The following is a 15,392-nucleotide window of genomic DNA, read 5'->3' on the forward strand; positions in this document are numbered from 1 at the left end:
TAACCGTACAAAAGTCTATATCAAATATAAAACCATATACTCCGAGACAGAAAACAATGACAACTCTAGTTCAACCTGCGGACAGAAAACCTCAGTAATAGTATACTACTACCTACGTTACTACATGCTCCCACGTCAGTTAATTCAGGACGGAGGAAGTATAATATATATACTCCACTTTATTCTAAGTCCAACTTATTCAAGTTTGATCAAGTTTTTTAATAGAAACATGTTCTAATATGTGCAATATCAAACTATATTAATTATGAAGATATATATCATGGTAGATTTAAGAAAACTTATTTATAGTCGTAGATATAAGATGTTGACAGAATCCTGTAAAGCGAAAAACATCTTACATGAAAAAGAGGGAGGGATTAATATATATGACCGTACGCACTACGTACACTTTGAGTAGTACATGAGCGTGCGTACGAGTGCCTGTCGACGGTCAATGATCGAACTCATGCAGATACATATCATTATATATATGTAATTAGTTAGGTACATACACATCTTGCTATCCATTGTCTCTGCTGTCTCATCAGTATGTTAATTATTAATTACAGCGTCGATCGTTAATTTCATGCACGAGCTACGTACACGTAACAGTACGTGCAAAAAGATGCGTGCGAGGTAGTCGCCGTCGGCACCAACCGGAAGAAATTATACTCTGTTTTTGTTCTTGTGTAATCTCTCCCTCTCTCTCTGATCTCTCTTCTCTCCCAAAGTATATAAAAGCATAATATTCTGATTCTTTAAAAAATAAACTTTTAGTTAATATTTACACCAACCAAAAGAAATAAGTACCGCAGGAACTGTTTGCCCTTGTTGAATTACTGTCTTTGTTCCAAGATATAAGACATATATTTGATTCATGCATTGAAATAAGCTTTTGATAATATTTACTTCATTGATCATATATGATTTAGTTAGTATGAATCATAATTACAAGATTATCAACTTCCAGTCATTGATGAGGTTAACCGACAAGTTTATATTTTTGTTTTTGTATTAATTCATCATTTCCAATTTTATCAAATGTCTCAAAGAGACCTCGATCTTGCTACTAATTAAGTAAAATAGGATGGTTACCAAGTGACAATTAATCAATCAAGCTAGAGTACATACCACTCTAATGTTGATCTCGAGCCATTAGTTACTTGTTGTGAACCAGGGTGTGATAGTACTACACACGGAGCACCATTTCGTTTTACACTGTGCACCCTTAAATCTGATCGATGGGCATATTTCTCAACACAGATATACACTGCTCTGGAAAAAGTTAGCAGCGAAGGTCCGGATTACACACCGGTGACGGTAACCCGGACCGCCGCTAAGCCTGCGCCACAGGTGCTAACGAGCACCGGTGGCGGTGATGATACCCGCCACCGGTGCTAGCCAGCACCGGTGGCGGTTTGCAAAACGGCCGCTGGTAATCCGTAGGGAGCTCCGGAAAGTGCACAGGTGGCTGTGGGAAGCACCGCCACTGGTGGTATACCAATGGCCGTGATGCCTCACCGCCACTGGTATGCTTTCGTAGCACCAGTGGTGGTGGGACGCAACCGCCACTATACTCTACCAGTGGCGGTGAATAGGAACCGTCACTGTTCTTTTCCGGTTTTTAAAAAATATTTTTTTATATTAGAACATTCCTGTAACAGCAATAGATAACAGCATCATAGATAACAGCAATATATATGAGAAAATCACGCATCCATGATAGATAACAGCATCTGTTCACAAAACTTATTACAAAAACATAGATATTCAATATTTAACATTGTACATCAAAGTTTCAATACATCGGCACAACCCCGCCTTCATAAAAATCACCGTTTTCCTTCAGGACCTCTTTGTTGAGAATGGTGGCTATCTCCCTCTGAATATCGAACACAAGAACAACTGGATTGTGTTCATATTCTGATTCCGTCTTGAAGTAATCCACCATCTGCTGGTAGGTCGTCTTCGTCTTGGGCTTGAAACAGGTGACCCAATTGCGGATGATGTACGCGCAGTAGTATCCACAGAAGACCGTACCTTGCGGCTGTTGTATGCATGCGAAGTTTCTGTGATAGGTCATTTTCTTTCTGCCGTAGCTTGGCACCTCATAGCCAGTCACCGCCTTTTTTCACGCCTCTTCGAAGAGTGTTCCGACGGCTTTGAAGTCGCGCGGCTTATAGCCTTTCTTCCGTCGGAGTGGATCAAGATACGTCACCGACGCTTCTTCGAAAGAGAAGGCCACCACCACCCAATGTTCGCTGTTTACAAAAAGAACACACATTTATAACCGAAAAGAGAACAACTTAGTGGAACGAGAAAGAAAGCAATGGTCGCGAGAACAACTTACTCTAAATGGTAGAGTGTAAGAACATAACGGCGTTGCTTGTGCATTGCGAAGAACTTAGCTAGGTATGAAATTGCCTTCTCTCTCGAACCCAGTTTCCATTCTTCTAGACCGATGGTTGCTTTGTTGAACAGGAGAGGATCTGCGATGGCAACGTGTGGTTCTTTTAGGCGGAAGGACTCCCTTGTGAAGTATACACACCAGAGTCTTAACATGTTGTTGTCTAAGCACTTCTGGTTGAAGACGTGAAACAAGTCAAGGAAGTTCACGCCGAAGGTAAATTCCTTTGTCTGCAGGTCCCCCGTTTCGGCATCGTAGAAGCCATAATACTCTGGCACCTTCACATTCATCTATTTACCATGTTGTGCAGAATTAGCTAATGATGCCATGTAGTAGCCATGTATCTCTTGCATCTCTCGCGGCAGGCTCCTTAGGTCCTTAAGGCTGACTATCGGTTGTCCAGGGTAGAACATCAGTACTTTATCGAATTCCCTGGCCACGAAGTAGGCTCCGTCGACTAAATCACCAGCTACAGGGGGGGGGGGGGCGTTAATATTCAACATATGTGGCCGGTTTTCCCAATTCCCTTCGATTATTGGTGGATTGCTGGGTTGCTTGCCCGTTGAGTCCAACTCTTTACTCTTCGAGTCACTGGATCTCTTGCTGATTTTGGACCCCCTCTTATTGGTGCGCCGGCGTTTCAAAAACTCGGCCTCCTCTTGATCCTTGAAGGTCTAGGAGACCTGCTTGCCAGACGCGTACTCCATCGTGCCCGCCATAGATTTCCGTGGCACGGGTGCAGGTCATGGTCGTTGTGAGGGTTGGCTGTCTTTACGGTGGGGCGGCGACGGATTAGGCAGCGTGGCATGAGCTGATGCAGCGTCATCATCGCTGCAGTCTTGTGCTGGTTCGAAATCAAAGCCTCCTTGCCCCGACGTTGGTGAATCCGGACGTGCCGGCTTATTGGGGGTTGGGCCAAGGGGCGATGGAGAGGGAAGTCGTCGAGCGGAAGCCGGTGGAGACGCTCCGGGACACGACGGAGAGGGAGAAGGTTGGGTAGCGAGGGCAACCAACCTCCTGGGCCACTGGATGTACGTGCCCCGGCATTGCCCTAGAGTCACTGATTCCTCCTCTGGAGGATAAGGGACCGACGTCTTGTCAAATTCCGAGAGCACGGAGTCCACCTGCACCCTGACATGATCCGGGGCCATGGGCGTGTTGTGCACGACCGACATTCTTGGCATCAACAGACCACGCGCGCCTAACGGATTCCCGGTGTATGGCATCAATATCCGGCACTTAATACTCTTCTGTGCGTGACAAACAAATTAACATACGTACGTTAGTGTTATGGTGTGAAGAATGACGTAATTGAGTATATATATACTATGGTACCAGTAAGGAGCTTACCGGGATGTCATCGGATGGGCCATCAGGGTCACTCGGGAGTTCGGTGCCGGAGCCAGCACTGCTCTTATACGGTGGCAGCGAAGGATTGGGAGTCGACTGATGATTATGCGGAGTAATAGGCCTCGGTGTCGCGCCCTGGTGGCCATCATATGTAGCAACGAACTCCTCCATAGTCTGGCCGAAGTCCCTTGCTTTTTTCAAGCAAGCGAAAAACTCCTCCCTCGCCACCCTTTTCGCCACCTCTATTATTTCTTCGTGCTTCTCGGCCTTTCTTTTACGGCTCCGGGCTTCTTTCTCTTGAGGAAAGACTTTGCGGCGAAGGGCCCCGGTTCCTAAGGCTCGAATATGGCCCCCGTGCTCATTTCTTCCTAGAGCATACCTTAGTGGTGAATCCCACTTTGCACGGAGCTCGCCGTGGGAGCCTTCCAACCCGAACTCGGCGACCTTGTCCTGAAATAAGACAAAGTCGGTGCCAATTTATAAGTGAGTGTGTCAGAAGCTAAACTGAAAAAGAAGTGGCAGTTGAGGCCTTACGATTAAAACTTTCTGGTCATCACGGATAGGCTTCAGGCCCACCCACTGTTCTTTTGTCATGGTACTCCGCACAAAGGTGGTGGACCGGTCATGACGGAGCATTGTTGGGATAGGAGGGACTATCCCTCTTGCCGCAAGCTCGGCGTCCTCCTTCTCCCACACCGGCTTCTTTCCCTCGATACCACAACTGCCAATGCGGTGGTTAAATTTCCTCTTGGCACGTAGCGCCGCGTACCACTCTTGGGTTGCTTTGAAATTTGGATCCTTTTCCTTCTCCTTGAACTCCTCCTATTACTCCTCTTTGATCTTCGGCCATTTGTTATGAATCACCGTCTCCTAATCTTCGTTCAAAAAATTTCTGGCCTTGGTACCCCAATTGCTCTGACCCCTACGCATTGTGGTCTTCATCGATCCGAATACTTCTTCACGGAGCGTGGGATCAGGCACCTCGAACCTCTCCCATGCCTTGGCGTAACAATCTTCCTTTACGCTCTGCGGCACCTCGGTCCATCTTTGGTTGATGTTCGTGAACTCGCGAACGATTGCATCGCAAGTGTCTTTGGTGATTTGGGTTTCCCCACGTCGCCAGACTTGGGGACGATGAATTTCTCCTTCGTCGGCTTGTTAGACCCACACGGCACCTTCTTCTTCTTCTTAGAAGTTGCCTGCGACGTGGTAGCCTCAAAGCCTGTGTTGAAGCCCGAAGGATCACCGCCGCCGTGTTCAGGCTCGTCGTCTTGGCTATGGTCTATTGGTGTGCCCGACGACGAAGAACCCTGAGGTGAGTCATCAGGGTTTTCTCCATCGCGACCCTGAGCTCCCTATACAGTGCCCTTACATGGATTACTTTAAAAAATTTAAAAAATCGACATGACCCGTACTGTAAATTTGGAAAAATTCGGCATCACCCGTGAAATAAAGCTAGCGAATTGGTCTACCCGACAATGATACCTGTATAAAAATTACCCACCCACATATACCCCCTCGGCGCGATGGCCGGCCCCCTAAATTTCAACGGCCTCGGCACGATGGCCGGGCCCACATCATGCATATGCCACAAAATGCATATTCAATTGTATTAGATTTCCTTTGACCAATGCTTTGACCACAAATTACTCTATTAATATGACCAACAATATGGGACGTATTAGCTTTCCTTTGACCAATGCTTTGACCACAAATTACTCTATTAATATATAACCCTAGAACAACAAACCCTAGAATTCATTATATGACATTATACTCCGATCCTAATTCTTGTCTCAAATTTGTCCAACAATCTCATATTCACACAAAAAAATTCCTAACCTTAGAACAGTAAACACTAAACCCTACAACAGTAAACTTAAAAAAATAAATCCTAACCCTAGAACTTACCTCGTCGCTGGCGGCCGGGGACCCCGGCGGTGTGTCGTCGCGGGGGGGGGGGGGGGGTGGCGGGGGGGCTTGGCCGCCGGATTTCGGACCTCGTCCACGAAATCTGGCGAGCCCGAATCCGCCGGGCGGCGGGGCGGCGCCGCCTCCTCCGTCGGCTCATCGCGGGGCGGAAGGTTCGCCGTGGCCGACGCCGTGGAGAAGCCACGGCGACGGCCGGTTCCGCGAGTGCGCACCATGGTAGCAGCGGCGGTGGCGGCGGGTTGGGGAGGAGAAGGGGAAGAGGAGGGGCCGGAGTGGAACGGTGGGTGGGGGACTAGTGGCGGTTCACCAAGCAAAACAGCCACTAGTGCTGGACACGAGTGGCTGGTTTATGCTTCGGACCGCCACCAGTGCATCTGAGAGCCTATAGCGCCGGAGCGAGCACGGGTGGCGGTCTATATGCAAAACCGGCCACCGGTGCTGCACCAGTGCTCCTGGATCTAGCACTAGTGGCCGGTTTGTGCCACCAACCGCCACCAGTGCTCCTCAGTGCCTATAGCACTGGAGCGAGCACTGGTGGCCGTCTATTTGCAAAACCGTCCACTGGTGCTGCACCAGTGCTCCTGCATCTAGCACGAGTGGCGGTTTGACTGCAAAACCGCCACTGATATTAATTTTTGAATCAAGTTTTAAATTCATATTAAATTCTGTGTACATCCAAAAATTAAAACACCTGTCCTTTTGATTTTAAACTAGTAATATCATGTCCCATGCAAAGTTTGAAACCTAAATACAGAAATATCATCAACCATTTATATGATTATGTTGTTCATATTCAAGTTATTAATTGCTAAAAAATTGAATTTTGCTCAAAATGATCTAAATTTTTTCAAGGAATGTTTCTATCAATAAACAATCTTACATATAAATTTTGGTCCAAAAATTCAAAAGGATGCACCTTGGTTCTTCATTTTTTTTCACATTACTTCTTCATTTTGGAACCATCTAGGTAGATCTCTTAGAAATCATCCAACCCCATGAACCAAATGTGACATGTTTTTTTGTTTGAACTTGAATTTTTTTTATGAGTGTTCTATAGCAATAGGGAAGTGTCCACACCAAATTTGACAATGTTTTGAGAAAAAAAGAGTTTTATAGAATTTTTATAGCACAGAAGCCACACATAATGACACTTAATCATAGAAATTAGGGTATATAACATTTGAATTTATGGTTCAAAAGTTTATTGGGAATAAACAATCTTGTTATACACATAAAAGAACTGGTGGTGTATTTATTTAAAATCCAGAGAATATATTATGAATTTAATACCTTATTGGAAATTCATCACTAGTGGCGGTTTCTGTCGTGAGAACAGCCACTGATATGCGGTACACAAACTTAGGGTCTGCAATGCTCCTACGTATCATACCATTGGCCGGTTTCATTGCGAGCACCGCCACTACTGCTTCGTACTAGTGGCGGTTCTCTGCGTAGTCACCGCCACTAGTGCTCTTCAGAGCGAGGGGAATTTTTGCGCTAGCACTAGTGGCGGTTTGCTGCGTTTCACCGCCACTAGTGCTCCATGCTAGTGGCGGTTCGTGCGTTTTCGCCGTCACTAGTGCTCCTCAGAGCAAGCTTTCGTGAAGTGGGTTGGGAGTTTTAGTCCCACCTCGCTAGTTTACAGAGAATCTGACCAGCATAAATAGCCTTCTCCACCTGCACTCTCACTTCCGAATCAGTTCCCGTCCCCTCTTCCTGGCCGTCGGGCCCGGTTGTCCTCTCTTCTTGGAGGGCCCAGTTGTCGTTCCAAAACTTGGTGGGCTCGGTCAAAGCCCTGTGGGCCCGGTCAAACCTGCCCTAGTAGGTAGTAGGCAGCTCCCTGGTTCGTCGGGCTCGGCCCGAACCTGAAAAGCTGTGTTGACTGGGTGGGCTAATTTTTTTCCATGAAATTTGATAAAGTTATTTTGAAATTCAGAACATATTTAAGACATTTGATTTGAAATTTGAACAAGTTATTTAAGACAATTGATTTCAAATTTGATCAAGTTACTTCAAATTAAGAACATATTTAAGACATTTTATTTGAAATTTGAACAAGTTATTTAAGACATTTTGATTTCAAATTTGAACAAGTTATTTCAAATTCAGAACATATTTTTGATTTCAAATTTGAACAAGTAGTTATTTAATACATTTGATTTCAAATTTGAACAAGTTATTTAAGACAATTGATTTCAAATTTGATCAAGTTACTTCAAATTCAAAACATATTTAAGACATTTATTTGAAATTTGAACAAGTTATTTAAGACATTTTGATTTCAAATTTGAACAAGTTATTTCAAATTCAGAACATATTTTTGATTGCAAATTTGAACAAATTATTTCAAATTCAGAACATATTTAAGACTTTTGATTTCAAATTTGACATGATACAAGTTACAAATTTCCATTCAAAAGCATCGTTAAACATCAACTACGAAAAGATACACAAATATTCAACTATTTCACAATCTTGTCCTTCTTCTTTCTGGTCTTCTCCTTCCTCTTATATGTTAGGGTCTCGCTGTGGCCGCTTCTTGTGTATGCCTCCTCTCTTGCCTCAGGTCCTGACTTCTTCATTGTCTGGATTGTCCGTGATGCTTCTTCTTCTTCTTGCTTTGACGTTGGATCAGGAAAACCTTCATAGTCTTGTTGTGAAGTAACTTTGTCGACGCCAACGATGCTTCTTTTCCCTCTCCTTACGACAACACGATTCTTGCTTGTAGGGTCGTCGATGAAGAAAACTTGTTTGCATTTTGTAGCAAACTGTCATGGTTCCCATCTTGCCGGGATTTTCTTCACGTCCACTTTATGACGAGGAACCTCACGAGGCAGGGTCATTGTTGTGAATCTATGATCTTCTTGTCTGACATCACGTGCCCATCTGACACGGAACATGGGGATGGTGGTGAAGGTGTAGTCAAGCTCCCAGATCTCTTCGATCACGCCATAATACGCTTCTGTAGTGCCTTGGTTATCAATACTAGTCTCAGCAACCAGCACTATACCGCTATTTTGGTAACTGCTCTTACGATCTTGATCCTTGGTGTAGTACGTATACCCGTTCATTGCGTACGACTGGTAAGTCACTACGCAGCCGTTGGGTAGCCGCGAAAACTTTTGAACGGTCCTTTCTTCTTCATTTGCCGCCACCCTGGCATACCAAAAACTCTTGAGCCACATGGCGAGTGTTGCATTGTGGGTCTTGTGTATCCAATCAGCACTCCTGTTAGGGTACCGGTTTTCAAGTTCTTCCATATGCATGTCGATGAAAGGCTGGACCTCGTACATATGTTGCAGCACCATTGTATGTGCTCTCATATAGTCATCCTCTCTCCCCGATGAATACACATCCAGAACCTTCCGGCCGAGCCCACCTTCACCTTCTAGTTTGCCCTTATGTCGTGATTCGGATACTCCTATGGGTTTGCGATCCGCCAACCAATCAGTGGTGTACTCCACACACTCTTCTGCATGGTAGCCTTGCATGATGCTACCTTCCGGATGCCTCTGTTACGAACATACCGCTTCAGCACCCCGTTGTATCGTTCGAGCCCATACATGTTGTGCAGAAAGGAGGGCCCTAGTAGGATTATCTCGTCGGTGATATGGACCATCAGATGTACCATGATATCGAAGAATGTTGAAGGGAAGAACATCTCACATTCACACAAAATTTGTATCATCGAATCCTTCAACTAGAGGCAGCGTTCCACCGTGATGGATTGTTGCCCGATTGTGTCAAAGAAGTCACAAAGCTTCATCACCTTCTCTTTGACCCATGGCTCCGTGGCACCTCTTATTGTAACCGGAAGTAACCGTGTGATAATCACGTGGCAGTCATGAGACTTCATGCCAACAAGCTTGTGACTCTTCATGTCAACGAGTCTCTTGATGCTGGACGAGTAGTTGGATGGAACTTTTATGCTGTGGAGACACTGGTACATTCTGTGTAACTCGGCTTTGCTCAAGGTGTAACACGCAGGTTTACATCGTGTCGTTACCGTGACTTCACCATTGTGGTCTTCCGGTGACTCTTCCTCTACCGCCCACAGCTTCTTCCTTATGCCCAAGAACTCCAGGTCCTTCCGTGCCTTTGGCCCATCTTTTGTCTTATCTGCATTGTTCATTAGCAAGCCCAACAAGCTGTCGCACACGTTCTTCTCTACGTGCATGACATCTATGGTGTGACGGCTTTGTAAGAATTTCCAGTAAGGCTGGTCCCAAAACACCGACCTCCTTTTCCACACAGGTCCATCGCCATCCTTCTCTTTCGCTTGCGGATTTGCTTTCTCGGCAACAACTTCCAAGTTCCTAACAATTTCATAAATTCCGTGCCTAGTCTTTTCCCTGGGCTTTCAGGCGAGGCTCTGACCTCCCATTGAAGTTTTTCTTGTCCTTCCTCCATGGGTCACCGGGTTGCAACCACTTTCGGTGTCCCATGTACACAATCTTCTGTGAAACCGGCAGCCTCTGTGAGTTCGTTTCATCCCCGCACTTTGTACGCGCTTTGTACCCATGTGTGTGTTGGCAAGATGAGTTCCCGTTCACAAGGTAGTCATGCACACATGTCAGCAGAGCTGCCCGAAGGGTGAACTCCTCCTTCTTGTGAGCGTCCCAAACCTTTCGGCCCGTACTCCAAAGTTCCACAAGTTCATCTTTCAGTAGCTCCAGATACACGTTCAGATCAGCTCCCGGTTGCTTAGGGCCTTGTATGAGCATGGATAGGTTGATGTACTTCCTCTTCATGATAAGCCACGGAGGAAGGTCGTATATGAATAGGATCACCGGCCATGTGCTGTGTTTGCTGCTTATGTATCCGAACGGATTGATTCTGTCCGTACTCATCCCGAACCTGATGTTCCTGGGCTCTGCACCGAAGTCTGGAAACTCCTCGTCCAGGGTCCTCCGTTGAGCCGCATTGGCGGGGTGTGTAAGTACACCATCGTCGTTACGGTACACCCCATCAGGATCGATATCCTTCTAAGTCGAGTCGTGGAAGATGAACCAACTTGCCTCCTTCTCGTTTTGAAACCAATGCTCCAGCCGGCTACCACACGGGAGGTACCATACCATCTTCGCCGCTGAACCACGAGTCACTTCTTCCTCCGGGAGGCCCTTAGGATTGGGGTCTTTCTTCCTGTATCGGGATGTTTTGCATACTGGACAGTTGTGCATGTCTTTGTAGTCACCCTTGTATATGGTGCAATCCAACGAACAAGCATGGTATCTGACAACCTCTAACCCGAGGAGACATGCAACTTTCTTCGCTTCGTACGTGCTCTTAGGCAACATGTTGCCCGCAGGAAGAACTGTAGAAAGGTAACTCAAAATATCCGTGAAGCCCGAGTCCATGATGTTATATTTTGCCTTCATTCGGAGAAGTTCGAGCGTTACTTCCAGCACACTTTTGTCCAGCCCTGCATTTTCATACAACGGCGTCTCTGCGTCCTCCCTCAGCTTCTGGAATTTACGGGACACTATCTCATCGTCAGCGTCGTCTAACTGTTTACGCAGGTGCACATCATCTAGCATTTCGGCCATCCTGCCTTGCGGAACTTCTTGATCTTCACCACGGCATGGTTCGTCGGGTGGATCATCATGCTCCATGTTCTCCATTTCTGTGTCGCTTTCAACTTCAATGACATCCTCGCCATGACAAGTCCAACGTGAATAACCCAACACAAAACCGTGTCGGAGCAAGTGCAACTCCACATCGCTGGGCAGAAGCATCATTGTGTTACGACAATTGCTACATGGACAACATGTCATGTCGTCCCCTTTTCTCAGCATATGTTCCGTGGCGACATCAGTGAAGTCCTTCAGTTTTCTTATCCACTTTTCGCAATTTCTTGTCTCCTCGTACATCTAAGCACGGTTCATCGAGCTAAAACACGATAAACAAACATAAATCAAGTTACATATAGTATCACACAAAATTTCAGCATGACCTTTGCTATAAAATTTACAAATTTTACAAAAACTTGCCAAATAAACACCCACCCACACCCACATGTGAACACAAACGGCACGATGGCCCGTATACATGTACAAACAAAAATATTCACAAACACGGCACGATGGCCGCGGAACATGCACATTCAACACATATTTTATTGAGAGAGAGCTTAATTAATCACACAGAGAGAGATGGGAGCAGAGAGAGAGAGGGGACCAGAGAGACGGAGGGGAGGGGGCGCGCGCGCAGCAACCAGAGAGACAGAGGGGAGGGAGAAACGGAGCTAGGGGAAGAGTGGGGGACCTCCCCAGCAAGGGGGCCGGCCGGGACAGCTCCTGGAGAGAGATCGAGCTCTCTCGGCCGTCGGCGCCATTTCAGCTACATCGAGGAAGAAGAGAAGAGAGGACGGAGTTAGAGGAAAGGAGAGGGAGAGGAGGAAGAAGGAGAGGGAAAGGGAGCAACCTTCCGGCCGCCGGCGCCATGGAATTTTGGCAGAGCTTCGCCATCGCCTGTGTGTTGAGGAGCCGCGGCTGGTCCAGAGACGCGCGAGCTGAGGAAGATAAGGCCACAGTAACTTTGCTTTATAGATATCTTATCAGTGGCGGTTCAAAGAATCTGCCCGCCACTGGTAACCGGGATGGGAATCTCTGAGGAGCACTAGTGGCGGTGAAAACCGCATGAGTGATGGCACTGCCACTAGTGCTCCACTAACAGCGGCGGTGGAAGCTAACCGCCACTGGTACTCGTTTCAGATTCTTCAAACGACTTACCAGTGGCGGTTTGTTTTTTCAACCACTTTAACCGGCACTAATGCTCGTGCGCCGGTGACCACTAAAGAGCTCCAGTGCGGTGAATGACCGCCACATGTTACCAATGACTAGAGCACCGGTGGCGGTGCTGGTCGTGCGAGTGCTTTCACCGCCACCGGTGCTCTACTAGCAGTGGCGGTGGTTGCTCACCGCCATAGGTATTCGTTTTGGATTCCTCCAACGACGTCCAGTGGCGGTGAATTTTTTGGGCCAGCTATACCGCCACTGGAGTTCGTGCGCCAGTAACCCATTCTGGCGTAGTGATAATATGGTTATATTTACGTACAAAAAGGCATATATTTCCATGCATACATGCTTGTTCCTTAAAAATCAAGCATGAATTAATTAATATTCTTGTCAATTGATCGTACTTGGAGATTAATTAATTGGTGACTTGTAGTTGCATCGTCTCATCTCTCCATCCAGGAATGTTCCCTAGATGTCACATCGATATCACAAACACTGCTTATGTATGTTAGGTGCTACGTTAAGCCAGCAAAGGACACTAAGCTAGCTACTGGATCACTAGCTGGAATAACACATTAACAATTGATATGAGAATAACAAAATCATGAACTTAAAAAAATTCAATGGAGATAAACTAACTTGTTCTTGAAATTAATTAGTGCTGCATGCAATTGATTGATAATATAAAATGAAGAAAGATAGTAGCCTTTTAGTGGTTTGTTGCATCATCAAATTGTAAGCCATGCATGCAAATGCCTGAAAAGCATATTTCTTCTTGCCTCTTTTTTTATTTATACTCCCGTGTTTTTGTTTTTCGATGCCAAAGTTTATTAGTCAAGCTAAGTAAGGTAGCATGCATGGTCTAAAAATTACTAGCTAGAGGGACGGACAGATGGATCATGCTTCACCAAATATTTGGCAACAAAAATCAGCACATATGCATAGTAGTGGTAGCTATCCAAAATTGGTCAAAAGATGCCAAAGTCTAGCATTAGCATGCAAGGCAACCAAACAAGCAACATATGCATGAGTAGTAGGAGTACTACTTGTAATTTAATTATCCGTACCACTTTCGCAATGATAATTAATATATATCTAACCATATGTGCATGGTACGGAAACTAATTAAACCGCAATATATATGATTCCATCCACGTAACAGCACCAGAGAACATTCGTGCATCCAAGTAACGCATGTCGTAGTACTGTCCTAACATGCAGTGGGTTGGATTATTGTTTCTTTGTGCTTTAATTGATATAATTAATAAACGTCTATCGTACTGTGCCAACATGCAATATATAATGCATTGGATTATTATTTCTTTGGGCTTTAATTGATAAATAATAAACAAAAGATATATGTAGTGGCATGATGTGTGTCACGCATTAATTTCATTAGTTCGTGGATGTATTTTGTTTTCTTGTGTGCTAAGTCTTTGATAAACAACTAGTCCATTAGCGTATAATATCATTGGGCTGGTATTCAAAAGTACTTACTTGTAGTTATGATCCGTATCACATAAGTCACATGATAATCGAATAATTTGTAGTCAAAACATGATGAAAGGAAAAGAAATTTGCCTTATGGAGTACCATTTACAATGAGGAAATTATTTTTGAACCATGATTAGCTTGTGCTATCGGAAAAAACACCGGAGCACAGTAAAATTGCTAGTAGTATTATTTGCTAGCTAGAGTAGCTTGTGTGAAGAATATTTGGTAGATCCAGATTAAGGAGTTGGACTTTAACAAAGGATTAGTTGATGGGTCGCATGCAGAGAGATCGATCGCACAGGTCGCTGTTCATTGGATTGAACACCGACGAATTAAAGCAGAGGCTGCTTAATTTGCTCTTTGCTTGCTTCCTTGCTGATTATTTAGTGTCGAGTCTCGTTAATTTCCATCTCTTCAGAGCAAAAAATGCAAAAGGCTTACATTTAGGTTCTGGAACTTTGAGAATCACACATTTAAAAACTTGGAATTGCACGGTGAATTCTGGGCGGTGAATTTCATTGAAAGGTAACCAATTGAAATGTGTTTGTGACATTTTTTTTCCCGTTAATTGATCCTTTCTCTGCTCCAACATTTGCCATGACAATTATCCAACTGAAATGTGTTTTCTTTTGTTAATTTGATCCTTAATTTCTCTGCTCCAACATTTGTCATGAACCTGTAACCGGTGGTTATCGTAAGAATGCAGGCACGAAAATATGATGCATGCATGAAGTGTATGTGTGAATATATGATCCTTTTCCCTTTCTTTGTTTCTTCCTTCCAACATCAGAGTTTGTTAGACTTTGAAATGTAGTAGTACTAGTAGTAGTAGTGGCCTGCTCGATATATCGTGCCAAAAGCAAAGCCGACAACTCAATGCTTATTAAGAGTACAAAAGATATCATATACTGTTTGAACTTTTGGAGACGTACCGACAGTTTTGATGATGATGCTCAGATGATAAGTCTTCAGGAGAGTGGTGTGTCAATGGCACTCTTTTGGTTCTTGTTTTATTTTACTGTGTGTTTTTTATGAGTGCTGATAGCGATGTTTGTTTAGTATTGACAACGAAAAGCAAATGTTTTTTTTAGTATAAGGTTAATGCTCACGACCGACACGAAAGATATTTACACACTAAGAAAATACTGGAGGTTTCTGCTTCTCTCATATCTGAGATTTTCTTTTTTCAAATGTCAAGTTTTTTTATAATTTTTTTGTTCAACTGCTGTTCCTTTTAAAGATTGATTTTGCCAATGCCAAGTACTCCCAGTGTTACTTTTGAAAATACTGGAGTACTTACTTATTCTGATGTTCCTGTGCCCAACTAATGTTCCTGTGCTAGATTGATTTTGCCAGTGCCAAGTTTATTCTAAATAATATATATTCGTCCAACTGATGTTCCTGTTGAAGGACATGTCCTTACAACCTGAAAGGAATTCTAGAACATCATTTCCACAGTGCACACACAAATC

This window comes from Brachypodium distachyon, chromosome 3 (assembly GCF_000005505.3).
Source record: "Brachypodium distachyon strain Bd21 chromosome 3, Brachypodium_distachyon_v3.0, whole genome shotgun sequence".
Lineage (NCBI taxonomy): Eukaryota > Viridiplantae > Streptophyta > Magnoliopsida > Poales > Poaceae > Brachypodium > Brachypodium distachyon.